Here is a 14,106-nt window from a genome sequence, read left to right as displayed (position 1 = left end):
ATTAAAAAAAAAAAACTAATGTTATATATAATATGAATAATACTACATTATTAAATTTAATATGTACTATATTTTCTTATTATGTATTAAATTGATTATTTGTTTTTTAAATAATATCCCGTGCATCGCACGTGGAAAAAAATGCTAGTTTAGTTTAAAGATATTTTATGTTACATGTGTTAATCTTTATATTGAAAAGTAATTATAGTTTAGTTTAAAGATATTTTATGTTACGTATGTTAATCTTTATATTCAAAAGTAACTAACACTTGGGTAACTTTAGAGCAACCTAAGTGCATCTTTATAATTATTTTTGTTTATTTTTATCTACTGTGTTTCTAATAATTAATGTTTTCTTTCTTATCTCTTTTCCTCGAGAAATTTTATCTTGACTCAATGGAACGGTCTTTCATTTTTTTTTGTTATTCCACTTTCTCTAAATGACATCTTTGTAATTGTTATTTTTTCTCTATAAATTTTCTAAATGTTATCTTTTTCTAAGAAACACTCCTTTTTTTTATCTCTACTTAATCTATTTATTATAGGGTCCCAATACATATAGGTGCAACTATAAAATTGATATATATTTTACTTGTCGTATTTCAAAATGGACAAATCTTATATATAAAAGAAAGAAACGTTAAGGCAACCCTAAGAAACTCTAATGCTATATTTGTAATTTTTTTATTATTTTTGATTTTTATTTAATTTTTATCTCCTAAATATTATTTTAAATATTATTTTCGAATTTTATCAGATTAATATCTCCTAAAGATTATTTTAAATATTATTTTAGATTTTTATCTCCTAAATACTATTTTCGATTTTTATCAGATTATTATCTCCTAAATATTATTTTCAATTTTTATGAAATTTTTATCTCTTAAATATTATTTTAAATAATATTTTCGAATTTTATCAAATTTATATCTCCTAAATATAATCTTAAATATTATTTTCGATTTTTAGCAGATTTTTATTTCCTAAATATTATTTTTGATTTTTATTAGATTATTACCTCCTAAATATTATTTTATATATTATTTTCAATTTTTATCAAATTTTTATCTCCTAAATATTATTTTTGAATTTTATGAAATTTATATCTCCTAAATATTATTTTAAATATTTTTTTCGAGTTTTATAAGATTTTTATCTCCTAAATATTATTGTCGATTTTATTAGATTTTTGTCTCCTAAATATTATTTTCGATTTTTATCAAATTTCTATCTCCTAATTATTATTTTAAATATTATTTTCGATTTTTATCAAATTTTTATGTCCTAAATATTATTTTAAATAATATTTTTGATAATTATCAAATATTTATCTCCTAAATGTTATTTTAATTATTATTTTCGTATGTTATCAAATTTAATCTCATTAGCATTATTTTAAATGTTATTTTCGATTTTTATTAAACTTTTATCTCCTAAATATTATTTTAAATATCATTTTCGATTTTTATCCCCCAAATAATATTTTTTGATTTTTTTATCAATTTTTTATCTCCTAATTTTAAATATTATTTTCGATTTTCATCAAATTTTATCTCCTAAATATTATTGTCGGTTTTTTATCATATTTTTATCTCCTAAATATTATTTTCGATTTTCATCAAAAAAAATCCCCGAACCAGCCCAATCACACATATTTCCAACCATAAATATTTCTAATGCACAACCAATTAAATCTCCTAAATTGTTGTAAAATGGCCTATTTATCTAGCTCTTTGGTTTGTGTTTGTGGAAATACATAAGAATGTAAATAACAAGACAAAGAGAGAAAGCGAGAATGCAAAGAACAAGAATCCGTAGAGAGAAAATTGTGGGATACGTGGGGAGGGAGTGTTTCTCATTTATATAGGTGGTAACCACCGGGAAGTTACAAAGGAGTTACATGTGGAAGTTACGTAGAGGTTACATCGCCACTAACACCATATATAGATATGGGAAGTTAATAAACTAGTGGGAAGTTGAAAACCATCAAGTGGTTATGTTAGGAAACCACACATTCCATATTATTTACAACACTCCCCCTTGGATTCCTATCAAACCACTATTGTGCTTTTTGTGTTGCCTCGTTAAAACCTTCCGAGTCATAAAACCCATTGAAAAAAAAAAAAACAATCTCGGTTAGGGAAAAGAGTACAACGCACAATCTTTTCAATCAACAAATGTTGCCTCATTAAAACCTTGTCGAGTAACTAAAACCCTGTGGGAAAAATAAACCTCGCACGAAGGAAAAAGAGTACTACAGGGCACTCGGGTATCTTCTGGATACTGAGTACCTACAGGGTACTCCCCCTCAAGTTAACTCCCCCTGATGTCTACAAGGGAACGAGCTTGTATAATCTACGCAAGTCAACATCCTTAACATACTTTTCCAAAGTGACTTTAGGCGAAAACTTAGTGAATAAGTCAGCGTAGTTATCATGTTTCATGATCTACTGAATCATTATTGTTTGAGATCTTATTATTGTTGATTGAAGAAAACCTCATAACTATGTTCCTGGAGTTGTCACATTTAATGAAGCTCGTCTTCATTTGCTCAATGCAGTTAAATACAATCTCTTAGGATCATTTGTGGTAGCCAATTCACAAAAATCTCGAACATGCTTAATCATGGCTTCAGGCCAAGTGCATTCACTCACTATCTTGTGAAACAAACATCATGCATGATTTGATCTAGTGACAACCGAGGTACATTTCATAGAACCCCAAGACATAGCTAGTTTCCCAATACTTAACCATGGATTGGGAACGAGCCTTTTGTGGATATGACTTCTAGTCAATGCCAATATAAACCACAAGTTTCGCCTCATTCATTGATGCATTGGGCGTGTCGGTAAGGTGAGATAAGTCTATCATATAAATTTACCGAAAAAGCTAAATCATATCGAGTACATGGAGTTAAGCATAATAATGCATATATTGCATTTACATATGGCACTTCTGGTGCTAACACCTCTTCGTCCTGCTCCATGGGACAAAATGAATCATTGGACCTTTTCCACTTTCCAACTCCCATAGGTGTTACTTGATAATTTCTCTTTATCCATAACATCTTCTCGATGTAATTCGATTGATGGACATAAATATAATTGACATGATAATTTTAAGTTGGTAGAGACAACAAATTATTCTCATTTAGATCTTTGATCTTGAACTCAAATTTTCAACAATTGAGTTTTTCTTACTTGACTTCTAGTCTAAATCATGTTTATGTCATTTATATAAATTGTAGTAATATGAACAATCAAAACCAGTTATTGTTCACATATTCTCTTCCGAGCAATTGTTCACTTAGGCAATTGTCCTATATTCTTCTGGAATATTTCTAGTCATAATTAAAGTGAACGTCTTAGCCCAACTGGTTTATGTTCCGTGATCTGGAACTAATTGCTTCGGGAAATTGAAGTCCTTCTGGAACTTTCATATAAATACTTGTATCTAGATTCTCATTAGATACTTTGTGACCACGTATTTAATAACATTCACCATGAAAGAGTATACCTCTTTAAAATCAATCTCAGGATGCTGAGGAATCCTTGAATTAGGAGATGAGTCTTCGAGCTCCCAATCTTATTTGCCCATAAATCATTGTACTATGAGATGAGTCTTCTGGCTCCAAATCTCGTTCGAGCTATGAGATGAGTCTTCTGGCTCCCAATCTCGTTTAAGCTATGAGATGAATCTTCAGGTTCCCAATCTCATTTGAGCTATGAGATGAATCTTCTGGTTCCCAATCTCATTTGAGATATGAGATGAATCTTCTGGTTCCCAATCTCATTTCATTGATTGAGCTATGAGATGAGTCTCCCGGCTCCCAATCTCGTTTAAGCTATGAGATGAATCTTCTAGTTCCCAATCTCATTTGAGCTATGAGATGAATCTTCTGGTTCATAATCTCATTTCATTCCTTGAGCTATGAGGTGAGTCTCCTGGCTCCCAATCTCGTTTAAACTATGAGATGAATCTTCTGGCTCCCAATCTCATTTTAGCTAGGAGATGAATCTTCTGGCTCCCAATCTCGTTTGAGGTATGAGATGAGCTTTTTGGCTCCCAATCTCATTTCTTTTCTTTGTGAGTACTCACTTATATCCCATGGGTGAAATTCAAGGAGTTGTAGGAACTACTGGTCTCTACACTCTTCATTTTATCAAGGAATCAAATTCAGCTTGGATTGATTTTTTTTCTCATTTCGGCGGACCATCCCTTTGTTTACACTTATTTGATCAAGGTTATATATCATCACCCAATAAAAAGTTTAGTAGCTACTGTGTAAGGAAATTTGTCATCGATGATCATTTCATCCCAATACCACATCTCGTTCATGCATGAATAACTAACCGAGTTTTTCCTATTCACGGGAATGGATATTAATGTCAAGGCGTCCCCCGACTTTGTCTGCAGGACGAATCCATAGTCCGGAATTATTTTATGAGATGGATCAAGTGGGATCCCATTTATACTAGTGCTAAACGAATTCAATTATTGGGCATTCATCCACTTCCGGGGGTGAGAATCATTTGGTCCCATTGCGCTCCCCCTCTCCTAGGAAGAGAGGCAAGACTAGTTAGCATGGATTGATGGCCTACCCGTAATTGTCCTTCTAGGACATCTATCCTAGCAGGCTTATTTGAGATCTCGTCACTTTTTCAAACCATAGAATGAGTCTGGCATTATTCGCCATACACGACTTCACGCTGTTCTTCAGGAACATTAGTGTTGACATTATTTGCAGATTTAGTAGTCGTCCCACACGACTTCACGCCGTTCTTCAGGAACGTTAGTGTGGATGATCTATTAATCTATATATCAATTCTCTGTAAGAGATCTTGATGAGACACGGTGGGGTCGTCCCACACGATTTCACGCCGTTCTTCAGGAACGGTAGCGTGGACGTTCTTTCCTCCCCCTAACGGCGGGAAGACAGTCTCATCAAAGTGATAGTCCGCAATTTGAGCGGGTAAGAGATCGCCTGTCTAAGGTTCTAAATTTTAGTTGAAGATGGTGATACATAGTCCACATATATCTCATTGGATTACCTCCAAGAAATGAATTGAATCGTTACATGTATGTGCGTATGCTGGCATATAATCAAATTACTTAACTTCGAGCAATCGACAACTTATGCTTCTGGCATACAAATTGTTGTTCTATATAACCGTGTTTGAAAATTCCTCTAATTTTCCCAATGTACGCTTCTGGCCGTACACGTTAGAGATGATGCACATACCAATTTCTTGTGTTCAATGGTTTCAACAAAATAACCATTAGCTCAAATATCTTTAAAGTTTGAACAACGTTCTACTGGAACGTGGAGAAAAATGAGCTACTTTAATAGGTAAAATTGTGCCATGAGATACATAATTTGGACATTATCATAACCATCTATCAAAACTACATGTGCCTCATTTAGTTATCAAAGAGGTCTTGCAACAAATAGACATGTAATTAATAAAGTACGACTTATCTCTCAGGATAGTATGTGTTGCCGCACTATCTACCAGACATTTACCCACACATGTCATGTCTAGAGAGTTATATAAATTTAATCACATATATCCAGTACTTCAGGTACTAGATAAATTCATCAAGCAAACACCAATGAATAACATAATAATTAACTTAGAACATACAGTGACATAAATATATGATCTAGAGCATAAACTAAACATAATCAAAATACGAATATAGTTCATAACATGAGCATATGAAGTAAGATGATTGAAATTCAATAAACTAATAAAGCCGAGTAATAAAATAAACATAATGCATGAAATCAACAGTTCAATCATATCCCAATATGGGTTATTTGGTCAGATGTGCCCAAGTATGGAAGCTGAGTGATGCGCTATACATTGAAAACATTTACCTCTACCAACTCAGTCTATGCTGGTGTATTATTATTTGTATCTCCAGCCCCAACGTTCTTCGCACTTCGTACGCGACCAATGCTCAGATCCACCATATATGTATGTTCTGATTTTGAGCTCTATTCGGATTTTAAAGTTCATATACAAATCTTTTATGAAAACTTGCTCCTTGTTTCAGGCAAGTGTATTGTCTTTTGGTAATCAAAACGATTAGCCAGGGTATCCCATTCTTTATGCGGACCCTCGTTTGATGAATAGTCTAGACGAAGGACTTCATCTAATTATCTCGTAATCAGAAACATAATCTTAGCCTTCTAGGCTTTACCTAATAAATTATCCTCGAAAACGACCATTCTCAATTGCTCACTAAGCGTATGGATCTTAACATCCATTCTCCAACTAATATAACTTTCATCAAATAAATTAAGTTGGGTAAACTTGAGTTTGCTCATGTGTTTTATCTCAAATCAAATACAATAAGGAGTATTATTGTTTTATGGGAATGTAACCTCCATAAACAATTTCATGAATATTTTGCACATATTAGAACTTCTGGTCTAATAATTCATACACCACATGTTCATACACATTCATGGATTACATACGATAAACCATAACAACGAACGAAATATTTTTTACCATTTTCATATCACAAAATTACATATGGCAGATGGATCAATTGAATAGAATTCTCCATTAGAGATGGACCAAAATATTCATGCAATAAAGACTTTGTAAATTGTCAAATATATAAAATATAACATGCTAAATAATATAAACAATATATATAGCATGTACAATCTCATATAAATTCCACGAACTACTTCTGAAATTATTCCGGTAGATACTCATGAATTAACTAAATAGATCCATAATGCTATCAAGTATCAGCAGTGCATTATATCATCTTAAAATCAAATGACCAAGTTATTGTAGCAAAATTTTCTAACAATTCATGCAATATAAATTCAACCAAGAAAAACAAATTCTATTAATATGGCTACAATCACGTTCAGTAAGATTCATAAACAATTTCACATTCATCATCAAATATATTCACCCCTCATTCTACAGTGCATATTTATTCATAAAGTTCTTAGTGCCACTGTATTCTAAATATTATGATAAAACATTCATAATACAATTTCATATCAAATCCTCGAAACATGAAATAAACCAGCAAGGTATTATAATCATTTGACAATATACAATCACACATTTATCGTCGCTAACCATAAAATAATTTGCTACACCACATACCAAAAAACAATCATTGTGATATTTATACCATACTATAACATATTAAGCATGCTTCCAATAATTACGATTCACATCATATTTTGGAATTATCCACGGTATAAATGAAGTAATAACTTGAAGATAAATATGTATTTCATGCATTTCATTTCCTTAAATAGATCTAGTGCATCTCTTACGAAATCGAAATTGCAAGGGATTACGGCTTACTGGAAACGCTTAAACCCAAATGTTGAAGAATTTATTGTATTCTTTGAACAAGATTACCATTTCACGAACATACTTGAATCACAAGTTCTTCAAGCATCCACGTGCCAAAAATGGTTCATTTTTCACGAGCACCTGAATCACAAATTCTTCAAGTATCCTAGTCCCACGAACGATTGTCTTTCCACGATCACGACGAGCATTTCGTGCTGATAACGTGTTGTAAAATGGCCTATTTATCTAGCTCTTTGGTTTGTGTTTGTGGAAATACATAAGAATGTAAATAACAAGACAAAGAGAGAAAGAGAGAATGCAAAGAACAAGAATCCGTAGAGAGAAAATTGTGGGATACGTGGGGAGGGAGTGTTTCTCATTTATATAGGTGGTAACCACCGGGAAGTTACAAAGGAGTTACATGTGGAAGTTACGTAGAGATTACATCGCCACTAACACCATATATAGATATGGGAAGTTAATAAACTAGTGGGAAGTTGAAAACCATCAAGTGGTTATGTTAGGAAACCACACATTCCATATTATTTATAACATAAATATTATTTTATCTCCTAATTTTCAGCCATAAACATCTCAACACTAATTATTATTTGTTGATGATAAAATACTAGTTACCATATTCCCAAAGATGGACGATTCCCAAAGATTTTCCTTAAGACTCTCAACACTTTCAACTTCTCTCTTCTACTTCAACATGTTTGTGTTTTTTGTGTTTTATCTTCTTATTTATATCCCACCTCTCAACTTCTCCACCCTAGTTTTATCTCTCCCCGTTTCTACGAAATGTTTGTGGCTTCATAAAAGGTTAGCTGTTTTGCAATTTGTTTTCACTTCATAGTTCATAATAAATTTGATTTTCGATATTTACAAAAAGGGTAAATAAATTTGATTTTCATCCCTATCGGATTTTTTGGCACCGTTTTACAGAATTTCTGCAACATTTGAATTTTATTTCTTCATCCTACCTAAGGCTTCTTCTTCTGATAACCCGACTTTAGAATTTTTGTCTTATTTTCTTCTTCATGCTATTGACTGTGGGGTAATTATGCTGCATCATTTTCCATCATGGCTTATAGGTAATTTTATTTTGTTAAATTATGTGTTTCATTAATTTATACCAAAGATTTCAAATTTTGTGTATAACAATTATTTCCTTTTAGATGTTGTTGGACATGTTATTGAAAGGATGAGTTGAGAGAGCTAATCGGAAATGGGCGGAGCCACAAGCTATTGGAAGTCGGCCTTCAGGACCTATTGTTTGTATGCGATATTTAATTTATTTTTTATATTTATTTTTGTTTCTTAATTTTCCAATTGTTAATTCCAGTGGCAAAACAGGACCAAAACGAGGCAATGGAGAATGTCTTAGTTAAGATGCAAGATGTATAGATGGCCTTTTACGTTTGTATGTTCTCGATAGTATATTTTTATTATGTTAACTAAGTTATTAAATCTAATTAATTTTAAGCTCAACATGAAAGACATAGTTGATGATTTTGTTTCTGGTTAATTTTTCAATCTACTGGTATTAGCTGATTCAATTCATTTGGAAAATTATTCAACAGTAAAGTTATTTGCTTTTTTTTAGTATACTTAGTAATGTTCCACTGATGAATTATTATTGAATGATTATAACAGAATTTTGATCATACGATTCATCAAACGTTTGTTTATATTCTTACAGCATCAAAATAATGCAATATGTTGTCCCGTGCATCGCACGGGTACAATTACTAGTAGGCATATAAAACAAAGGTTCTCATATTTATAAAAGAAATTACTGGAGCGAAAACGGAAAAAAGAAAAAAAAAGAAAAAGAAAAATAGTAGAAAATAAGGCGGATATACTTAAATATTACAAGATATATAGATCATTATTTTACTAATGTAAAAACTATTTACACCTATTAGTTTATACTCTATACATATTTGCAATAATTAATTTCAAAATTAATAAATACTAGCATTTTTTCCCGTGCAATGCAAATGGTCGTATTAATGTAAAAAAAAAAGTCAATTTAATACATAATAGAATAAATATAAAACATAGTAAAATTTAAGAAATTGGTATTATTCTTATTTTATATAACATTTTATTTTATTTTTTATTTTACGTAATATGATTTATAATCCAAACAAATAAGTTAAGATTTAACAAATCGAATTTCTATCTTTATCTCTTAAGATTTGAGATATATTGATGAAAAATAGGAAATTGAAGCCGGAAGGATTCTTCACGGTTCAGTGTTGATTTTGATAATTTGTTGAAAAATATAATTAGAAAATTAGCACACAAAAAATATTAAAAATAAATAATTACCGAAATGCCATTAGCTTTCTTAGGGTTGCCCTAGCGTTTCTTTGTTTTACATATAAGATAAGGTAAAAAAATATTAAAAATAAATAATTACAGAAATGCCATTAGTTAGGATTGCCAATGTTTTGAAAACCGGACCGGACCGGCCGGTTCGACCGGTTGAACCGCGAACCGGCTGGTCATCCGGTCCGGTCCTATGTATAAAACCGAAAATGCCTAAAAACCGGGTCAACCACTGATAACCGGGAAAAACCTGGTCGAACCAACAAAACCGGAAACCGGCCAAAAAACCGGGTTTTGTAAAAAAATCCAAAAACAGACAAATTAATAGTTGAAAATCGATCTTCTTCTCGATTTGGGTTGTTGCAGAGTTAAGTGGTGAGGAAAGAGGAGCCAAAAAGAAAGAATAGGAAAAAAAATTTAGAAAACCAGACGCAGGGGAAAGGGGAAAGAATGGAGAAGAGGAGAGATGAGTGGTGTCGGCGGAATGACGCTGACAAATTGTAAACTAGGGTTGGGGTTAATGTATTAGTTATTGGTTTATCTTTTTAGGCCCCATTTGGTTGCCAAGATAAGCCATGATTAACTAAATAGTTGGACTTAATTTGATGTTTGGTATCCTCAATAACTTGCCGGGTCGACCCGCCAAAATTATATAATCATGGCTTATCTTGCCTTATCTTGGCTTATCTTGCCTTTTAATGAGTTTTTTTTATTGCACCTTTCAAGCTCCAATAAAATAATTGGATCTCATTAGATTATTTAATCTTATCTTGGCTAATCTTATCTTGCCAACCAAACGAGGCCTTAATGTTTTATTAATGTTTATAAGTTCTCGTAAAGTAATTTATCAAAAAAAAAAAAAAGTCTCCTAAAGTATATTAGTGTATATTTCAATTATGTTTTTGCTTGTTTGAAAATTTATGCACATAAACTTTTTATTTAACATTTATGTCTCATAAATTTATTTGTACTTTTATATATTTATGTAATATCTTTTATTTTTTTTGACAGAGTATTTTACGTAATTTCAAAAATTTTGTTTTTATATTGTAAAATTTGATATAATTTAATTTACTTTGTGTGATTCAAAAAAATTAATTATAGTCTTTATGTTAATGTTAATGTTAATGTTAATTATAATGATATATATTGGAAGTAATATTTATTTATAAAATAGTTACATTATATATATATATATATATATATATATATATATATATATATATATAAATAAAAGAATTCAAAAACCCGGTTGGACCCCGGTTGAACCGGTCCGACCGTGACCCTGTTGACTGTCCGGTTCTATGTCCGGTCCGGTTTTAAAAACATTGAGGATTGCCATAGCGTTTCTTTCTTTTTTTTTATATAAGATTTATATTTTGAAATTTAAGGTTTAGAGATACACATGATTCATTTATATTTGTAAATATACCATATTTTCTGTTATATTCAAACGGCCCGTGCATTGTAGAGGGTAAATTACTAATAACATATATTAAGAATGTTACTTTTTTGGTATATTTCGAAATGAATTTTAAACAGAAATTTTGGACGGAAAAAGAAGTCGAGGCAAGAATTGGATTATTTCTCCGCAAGACAAAATTGACCCGTAAACGTTCTTATGTTCTTAGCCAATTGTCCTCAAGATACAACGACTTAAAAGTTTCGAATTTTGCAGCACAACTGTTGGGCTAAATGCCTAACACGCAAGTGCACGTATCGCAAACAAGTAGTAAAAGTGGACTCGTGAGAGTTGGATGTCGATCCCACATGGAATACTCAAATAATCTAATCCTAAGTACCAAATTCTAACAACTATGATTTTTATCCAGCCTACGCAAGGTTGTCAAATTTAATCAACTAAATAATTAAAACAATTAAAAAAGCAAATAAACACGAGAAAATATCAATAAAAATGGACCTAGGATTTTATCTTCCCCCTATATAAGAATTGCTCACCCAAAACCCCTCAATTATGAAATATATGATTCACGATTAGTAACCCGAGACACTAATTTACTCATAACCCGCTGTCGTGTGTATTATGAGTCTATTATTCATAAACGGTTGACTATACTTCTATGCAAACCAATTATGAATAAAACATTAACTAACAAGTCTCGTAAATGGCTACCTAAGGTGATATATGTATGTCTACGACACCACATGCAATTGACACACTCATCCTTCGAAGGTTCTTTTACTTACCGTCTAATTATCAAAATAGCTATGTCGAGTCAATCCCAATAATCACAGATAAAGCACATAAATTGATCAGGTTCATGCACTAACAATCATAACAAGTAGAAGAAATTATCATAAAATCATAATTGCATAATCTCAAGAAAACGGGTTCACCATCCCCACATAGGGTTCCAACAAAATCCTAGATTAAAAACTTAGCTACTCATGTTCTCTACAAAAACATAATAAAAATATAAAAAGACATAGATTAAGAAAAGATAGATAAAAGAAGAATTTTGATGAAGATTTGTAAATTCTCCGTTCTCTCGCTCCTCTTCCTCCAAGATTGTGTTCAAAAGTCGTCCTTTAATTCGTGCTTGGTTTGCCCTTAAATAGATGTCCCATCTTAGTAGAAGATTTTAGGTTTCCTTTGTGATTTTAGCAATCCACGGTCCACTATTTAAAGTGTTCTCATTAAGGCTCTTTTCCAATGTGCATAGTGACTTTTCACCTTCCAATTTCCCATAAATTAATCTTATTTAAGTGTCTATCTTTATGCATTAATTTTTCATCCAACCAAAATCAATTTTGAGATTAACTACATTAGATTCATCTACTCGTAACGTAGATCGTGAATTTAAATTATATTTTCATTCGATAAACGGAACTCACTTAAATATTTTATTAAAGTTGGGTTTGAATCCAAATTTTCCAACAAATAATATTTATGCCATCGGCCCATAAGTACTTGGATTATGTGTATTTTAAACATGAAGATGCCTTTTTTTTTTCTTTTTGACATTAAAAAACACGATTTTGCCTTGAATCGCTTTACAAAAATTATATAAACAATGTCACTAGTCAACATAAATTTATAATTAACAGTACCATAGCGTATCTTATCAAAAAAAATTTGGTAAGAGAATAATGAATTTCACAAGAAAAAGTTCAATGGTGTAATTGATTAGTAGGGTTGCCCTACCAAACCCACACTTATGAATACTTGTTATACTCCGAATTATGATTCAATTTTAATTTACGAAAACATTTTCGAAAATTTTGCCTTGAAAAAAGAACACTTTGAACATCAATATTATTATGTATTTTTATTATATTATAGGTGATAGAAAAATGGAAATTCTTATCTGGAAACTTATGATTTTGGCACATGTTTTTATTTATAATATCTGAAATTCGTTGGGTCTTATTTTCAAAATTTTAATTCAATTTATTTTAAATTTCAATTCGATTCGTTGAATTTTCACTATAACAAAGTGCATTTATTTAAGGGTAAATATCACTTTACCAACTGTACTTTGCTAGTTTTTGCACATAGCCACCTTAACAAAAACAAAATTGCACAGGCACGCACAAACTAGTTATTTCGAGCCACTTAACCACCTACGTCGAATTTTCAGGCGAATATTCGACTATTCCATCGCACGTGCGAGGCACATGGCTACATCCATGGGTTTTTTCGTCTTCCAATTCAAACTAACTTGTAAGCCTAATTTCTATTTTGTTTCAATTTTATTTCTTCTCTCTTGCACACACATACCAACATCATCATCTTCTTCTTCCTTGATTTTCTTCTCCTTTTTCCTTCATTTTCTTTTTCACCCTTGTTTCTTGTTCATTTTCAGTGTCAATCTTTCTAAGCCAGTCATTTTCAACGTTTCTCTAGTTGCACATCCCAATCTCTGCTTCGTCATTTTAAAGAAAATAATTGTATTGATGCTGAGTGTGAGTAATTTTCTGCAGTGAAGAAATTGTTGCTCACACCTGCAAATTAGTTCGTCTTATCTATTGCTAATCTTGTGCTATGTTCTTGCATTACGCATGAGACTTTTCTCCGATTTTTAAGTTTTGAGTAGGTTTCAAAATAATAAATGTTGATGTTTGATATTGGGTTTAAGTTTTTGTACTCGGACGTATTTCTTTAAGGGTTGCAATTAATTTCCATGCGAAATCAGAGTGAAAACGGAAGAATTGATCGATAAACGGATTTTTCTCAAAAAGTGGTCTTGGTAAAAAAAAGATCGATGTTGAAACTTCTAAATGAGGATTCATAAAATGGAGGGGGTAAAGAAATTCATCAGTCAAAACTCAAAACCATTCATGTAGTCATGATGTGATGAAAACCAAACTTATCTTCTTCTAGTCGTAGAATTATTGACTTTTTTTATCTTTGCTCTGCCGTAGCCGCCTCACCTCTTATGGCCTCCCGCCGTCGGGCCCCTTC

The sequence above is a fragment of the Erythranthe guttata genome, chromosome 14, assembly GCF_056151865.1.
Source record: "Erythranthe guttata isolate IM_541 chromosome 14, IM_541, whole genome shotgun sequence".
Lineage (NCBI taxonomy): Eukaryota > Viridiplantae > Streptophyta > Magnoliopsida > Lamiales > Phrymaceae > Erythranthe > Erythranthe guttata.
The sequence above is the reverse complement of the archived record's forward strand: the minus strand, read 5'-3'. Positions refer to the sequence as shown.